We start from the raw sequence: 7265 nt of genomic DNA on the forward strand, positions 1-7265 counted from the left end.
TTTCATTTTTATTCAGAAAGAGCTTTTGATTTGATTCTTTTTGCTTCTGATTGATATGCTTTGTTCCCAGGCCGTCGTAAGTTTTCAGATTTTTTGAGGTACCAGAAGTATACGAAGTATATAGATTGCTACAGACTGGTCTGTTTTTGACAGATTCTGTTTTTGTTGAGTTGGTTGCTTGTTTTGATGAAACTATGGTTAGTATCGGGTGGTACTAGCCATGGAAAAGTGAGAATACGGTAGCCCATCATCAATATATATGGAATTCAAGTTTGCTACAGTACCAAAAGAAGTGGTAGTTTGTTTTCTTGTACTAATGTTATCACAAGTTTCTGTTTAAGTTTTGTGTTGTGAAGTTTTCAAGTTTTGGGTGATGTTCTCATGGACAAAGAGATAAGGAGTGGGAAGATCTCAATCTTGGGGATGCCCAAGGCACCCCAAGCCAAATTCAAGGACACCAAAAAGCCTAAGCTTGGGGATGCCCCGGGAAGGCATCCCCTCTTTCGTCTTCAATCCATCGATAACATTACTTGGAGCTATATTTCTATTCACCACATGATATGTGTTTTGCTTGGAGCGTATTGTATCATAGGAGTCTTTTTTTTGTCACAATCATCCTTGCTGCACACCTTTTTTTAGAGAGAGAGACATGAACTCATCGTGATTTTGCTAGAATGCTCATAGTGCTTCACTTATATCTTTTGAGCTAGATACTTTTGCTCTAGTGCTTCACTTATATCTTTTGAGCTAGATACTTTTTCTCTAGTGCTTCACTTATATCTTTTGAGCTAGATACTTATGTTCTAGTGCTTCACTTATATCTTTTGAGCTAGATACTTTTGCTCTTGTGCTTCACTTATATCTTTTAGAGCACGGCGGTGCATGATTTGGTAGTTGGCTTATGCTATGAAAGTAGTCCCAAATGTGCTAGGTACCCAAAGAGGATGCAAAAACCTGCATCTTCATGTGCATTGAGTAGAAATAGAAGTTTTGATTCCTCTTAATTAGTTTTGAGACATGGATTCGGTAATATTAAGAGTTATGTTAGTAGGATGTTATGAATCTAGAAATACTTGTGTTGGAGTTAGTGATTCCCGTAGCATGCACGTATGGTGAACCGCTATGTTAGGAAGTCGGAGCATAATTGATCTATTGATTGTCATCCTTTGTGTTGAGGTCGGGATCGCGCGATGGTTTACACCTACCAACCCTTCTCCTCGGAGTATGCGTTTAGCACTTTGTTTCGATTACTAATAAAAACTTTCGCAACAAGTATGTGAGTTCTTCATGACTAATGTGAGCCCATGGTATAGATGCACTTTCACCTTCCACCATTGCTAGCCTCTCTAGTGCGGCGCAATTCTCGCCGATGCACAAACCCACCAAATTCCTTCCTCAAAACAGCCACCATATCTACCTACTATGGCATTTTCATAGCCATTCCGAGATATATTGCCATGCAACTCCCACCGTTCTATCTCATGACTTGTGCCGTCACTCTCATATTGACATTGCATGATCGTAAGATAGCTAGCGATGTGTTTCAACGTCATACGCCATGCTATATCATTGCACATCCCGGTACACTGCCGGAGGCATTTCCTATGGAGTCATCATCATTGTGATCTTTGAGTTGTGAGTAAATAAAAGTGTGATGATCATCATTATTAGAGCATTGTCCCATGTGAGGAAATAAAAAAAGAGGCCAAAGAGCCCAAAAAAAGAGAAAGGAAAAAAAAGGCGTAAGAGCCCAAATGAAAAAAAAGAACAAGAGAGAAGGGACAATGCTACTATCTTTTTCCACACTTGTGCTTCATGTTAGCACCATGTTCTTCATGATTGAGAGCTTATTGCTTTGTCACTACCATATGCTAGTGGAAATCTTCATTTTATAACTTGGCTTGTATATTCCAATGATGGGCTTCCTCAAAATTGCCCTAGGTCTTCGTGAGCAAGCAAGTTGGATGAACACCCACTAGTTTTCCTTTTGAGCTTTCACATACTTATAGCTCTAGTGCATCCTTTGTATGGCAATCCCTACTCATTCACATTGATATCTATTAATGTACATCTCTATAGCCTATTGATACGCCGAGTCAGTGTGACCATCTCCTCCTTTTTTGTCTCACAACCACCACCAGACTCTATTCCACCTATAGTGCTATATCCATGGCTCGCGCTCATGTATTGCGTGATAGTTATAAAAAGTTTGAGAAAGTAAGAGTGTGAAAACAATTACTTGGCCAATTCATGTCACGGGGTTGTGCATGATTTACATTAGTTGTGTGAGGATGATGGAGTATAGCCAGACTATATGATTTTGTAGGGATAACTTTCTTTCGCCTTGTTATTTTGAAAGTTCATGATTACTTTGCTAGTTTTCTTGAAGTATTATTGTTTTCATGTCAATAGCAAACTATTGCTTTGAATCATACGGATCTGAACATTCATGTCACATGAAAGAAGTTGCAAAGGACAACTATGCTAGGTAGCATTCCACATCAAAAAGTCATTCTTTCTCACTTCCCTACTCGAGGACGAGTAGGAGTTAAGCTTGGGAATGCTTGATACGTCTCCAACGTATCTATATTTTTTGATGGTTTCATGCTATTATCTTGTCAAACTTTGGATGTTTTGCATGCCTTTTATTTATTTTTTGGGACTAACTTATTAACTCAGTGCCAAGTGCCCGTTCCTGTTTTTTCCATGTTTTTGACCCCTTTCAGAGGAGATGTTGAAATGGAGTCCAAACGGAAGAAAATCCCTAAAAAGATTTTTTCTGGAACGGAAGAAGATCGGGGAGCTTGGGAGCCAAAGCAGGGGAGCCCCAGGGGCCCCACAAGCCCCCACCCCGCGGCGAGGGGGAGGCCGCGCCATCCAGGCTTGTGGGTCCCCTGAGCGTCCCCTGATCGAGGGGTTGCGCCTATATATTCCCTAAAAATCCCAAAAAAATCAGGAGATCATCGAAAGTACTTTTTCGTCGCCGCAAGCTTCTGTCTCCGCAAGATCCCATCTGGGGCACGTTCTGGTGCCCTACCGGAGGGGGGATTCGGACACGGAGGGCTTCTTCATCAACACCATGACCTCTCCAATGATGTGTGAGTAGTTCGCCATAGACCTACGGGTCCATAGCTAGTAACTAGATGGCTTCTTCTCTCTCTTGGATCTTCAATACAAAGTTCTCCATGATCTTCATGGAGATCTATCCGATGTAATCTTCTTTTGCGGTGTGTTTGTCGAGATCCGATGAATTGTGGATTTATGATCAGATTATCTATGAATCTTATTTGAGTTTCTTCTGATCTCTCTTATGCATGATTTCATATCCTTGTAATTCTCTTCGAGTTGTGGGTTTTGTCTGGCCAACTAGATCTATGATTCTTGCAATGGGACAAGTGCTTGGTTTTAGGTTCATATCGTGCGGTGACCTCACCCGGTGACAGAAGGGGTAGCGAGGCATGCATCGTGTTGTTGCCATAAAGGGTAAAAAGATGGGGTTTTCATCATTGGTTTGAGATTATCCCACTACATCATGTCATCTTGCTTAAAGCATTACTCTGTTCGTCATGAACTCAATACACTAGATGCATGCTGGATAGCGGTCGATGTGTGGAGTAATAGTAGTAGATGCAGAAAGTATCGGTCTACTTGTCTCGGACGTGATGCATATATGTATGATTATTGCCTTAGATATCGTCATGACTTTGCGCAGTTCTATCAATTGCTCGGGAGTAATTTGTTCACCCACCGTAATACTTGCTATTTTGAGAGAAGCCTCTAGTGAACACTATGGCCCCCAGGGTCTACTCCACACATATTTTCAGCCTTACACATTTTACTTCGTTGCACTTTCCGCCTTCAGATCTCACTTTGCAAACAATCTTGAAGGGATTGACAACCCCTTTGAAGCGTTGGGTGCAAGCTTGTTTGTGTTTGCGCACGTACTGTGGACTTGACGAGACCCTCCTTCTGTATCGATACCTTGGTTCTCAAACTGAGGGAAATACTTACTGCTCCTGTGTTGCATCACCCTTTCCTCTTCAAGGGAAAAATCAACGCAAGCCCAGCCTCTGTCAACGTGTCAATTTCTGGCACTGTTGTCTGTGGGATAGCAGGCTCATATTGCAATAGCTAGGGAACTTGAAAATTCTGAAATTGGTAAAGGTTATGAATCACGTATTGTACCTACCTCGCCTAATAGATATGAATTGCCTGATGTACCTAAGGGTTATGTTATGTATGGGGAGATAGCTAGAGTTTTTCTTGCTTGTAATGATAGAGATGATTTGAAGAAACTGCTATGCAAACTAACAGAAAACCTATGACAGAGAAAATGAAACATGATCCTAAATTTGCTACTTCTCCTATATGTGTTTCTGATAAGGATTATTAATTCTCTGTCGATTCTGAGTTTATTACTATAGTAGAATCGGATCATTTCCATGGTTATGAAACTGAAACAGTTGTGGGACACATTACTAAATCGAATGATATTGCCACTTTGTTTACTGATGAGCAAAAAATGCGTTATTACTATATCCTTCAGCTTTTTTCCTTTCTCGCTAAAAGATGATGCTAAGAAATGGTTCCTCAATCGTGCTCCTCGTTGTGTGCGTCGCCCTAGGATATGATATATTACTTTTCTAAAAAAATATTTTCCTCCTCATAAAAAACAAGTTGTTTTACATAAAATATTTATTTTTTTGCAAATTGAAGAAGAGAATATCCCTCAACCTTCGAGGAGGCTTCTCCAGCTACTAAGTACTTTCCTTGATCATCCTATTGAAAAAAATAAAATACTTAATATCTTTTATAATGGACTAACTGATCCTTCTAGGGACTACCTAGATAGTTATGCTAGTTGTGTTTTCAGGAAACGAGTTGTTGGACAAGTTGAAGAATTATTGAATAGTATATTACAAAATGCTGATAATTGGACGCTTCGTGAACCCACGGGCGCCGGAACCTATTTAAAAGAAAAGAGGCATTATATTCCTCAGTCCAGAAGATATGTAAGAAGCTAAGAGAACTATGAAGGATAAAGGTATTAAATATGAAGACGTTGAGAATATATCACTTATCAAAAAAATACATCGACTTGATACCCAGACACGCGTGGTAGAGGTAAATTATCTCTATAGATTTAATGAAAGTGATATACCTTACACTAAAACTCCTAGTCAATGCATGAATGAATTTGAAAATTACGTTATCAAGCAAAAGCACTTTAATAATTATGTTAAAGATCAGTTACAACGTAATGCTATGATGATAGATCGCTTGGGTGACTTGATGTTTAGAATTGCTAATGATGTTATAGGTTTAGGTAAATATGCTTCTATGGTCCACACTCAACTAGACCAAGTTACTATGTCACACCTCAAAAACAAAGTTGTTATGTCACAAAATGATTTTCTTGTTGAATTGAACGATAACATGAACATACCTTGCCAAACGGGCGGCCCGACACGCCATGAGCACGGCCTATGCTAAACGTGCCTGGCCCGCCGAGGCACATTTACTAATCGGGCCGTGTCGTGCCAGCCCGTGGGCTCCAATTACTAAACAGGTCGTCCTGTTGGCCCGTTTAGCATGTTGGGCCGCAATTTTTAGCTTCGTTGGCTAATTTTTGGCATATTGGGTTGTATATTATGTATCTATATATTAAAAAAATTGGAAATATATAAAAATAATAAAAGGTTCGTGTCGTGCCGGCCCGTGTGCCCAGCCTCCAGGCCGAGGCACGGCCCAAGGCATGGCGCGTGCCGGGCACGGCCCGTTTAGGTCGTGTCGTGCCTCGCCCATGCCGGGTCGTGCCAGCTTGCCCGCGAGCTGGCCTGTTTTGCCCGGTCCGTTTGGCCAGGTATAAACAGAATGATTATGGTGTTAGAGTAATGACTAGAGGACGTAGAGTAACTCAAGAACCCCTTTATCCTAAAGGTCATCCTAAAAGAATAGAACAAGATTCTCAGAGAATTGATGAAGATGCGCCTAGTTCAACTAAAAAGAGAAAGAAAAAGGAAAGTGATAGGACTTTGCATACTTTTAATGAACCTGTTGTAGAAAATTTGTCAAGAAGCATAATGATGTTTCTATTTCTGATGCGGAGACATAATCTGGTAGTGAACGTGCATCTAGTGATAATGAGAATGATCACGTTCACGTAGATGCTCAGCCAGATAAAGAAAAAAGAACCTGAAGGTGGAGGAGGTGCAGTTGTCCTCGCCGCTGTCATCAGAGTCGGAGAGGACAATGATGCCCTTCATCCGACGGACCGCCCTGCCCTGCTCCCGCTTAAACTTGGCGGCCCGAGCCGCCGAGCCGCTGTTTCCTTCGCCTCGCGCTCCAATTGCTTAGGTGGCATTTGGTTCGATGGCGAGACTAGGTTGGCTAAGGATATCCTCAACGAGTTGGTTAGGGATAATCATTTTTCGTTGTTTGGTTGGGTGGGATTGGATTGGTTGAATTAATATCCATGTTTTGTTGTTTAGTTCAAAGGATGAGAGGCATTGAGCCCACCGCAACCTAACCTAGCAGAGGCACACAAAGCTTGATTGCATGGCGGCCATCGTCGAGGAGCACGAGGCTCCGACAAGGGAGGGCCGCAGAGCACATCTCGGAAGGAGCGGGAGCTTACGCAGGACTGGTCCGATGGCGGCGGGCTGGAGTCCATCGGGGAGCGAGAGGCCATGGGGCCGCGCCAGGGGCGAGTAGCAGCGTAGATGGACGTCGGGGCCGGAGTGGCCGCCGATGGAGCTAGCGGAGGCGGGGAGGAGCTAGCGGAGACGAGGACCTCAACGTGGCTGCCCTCATCCGCCTTATTTTGCTCGCTCTTGCCAACCAATTTTTTCACGAATATTCTCAGCATCTTGGCTATCCCTATCCTCTCATCCCTCTAAACCAAACGGATGGCATCCCTTAGAAAATTGGTTATCCATGTCCAACCGAGGGATAGCCGATGAACCCCACCTTAATAGCAAGCTGGAGCGCCTCGGTGTTCTTATGTCGGAGGCACCGATCGTCTGTCTCCGCCGTCGTGAGGGACCGGCGGTAGACCCATGTGAGGAGCCGCTCGTCCTCATCGCACTCCGCCTGCATCCCACGGCGACGGCACGCAGACTGCTCCGGCGCGTCCCTCTCCCTTGCCCGCTGCCTCTTGCGTCGGGTGGCACGCGCCTCCGATTCCGGTGTGCGCGTACGGGGCAGCGGGCCGGGTAATAGCACCCACAGCTGCCCGCGTGAAGGAGCGGCCAACGGGGGAAGGA

The sequence above is a fragment of the Hordeum vulgare genome, chromosome 7H (genome assembly GCF_904849725.1).
Source record: "Hordeum vulgare subsp. vulgare chromosome 7H, MorexV3_pseudomolecules_assembly, whole genome shotgun sequence".
NCBI lineage: Eukaryota > Viridiplantae > Streptophyta > Magnoliopsida > Poales > Poaceae > Hordeum > Hordeum vulgare.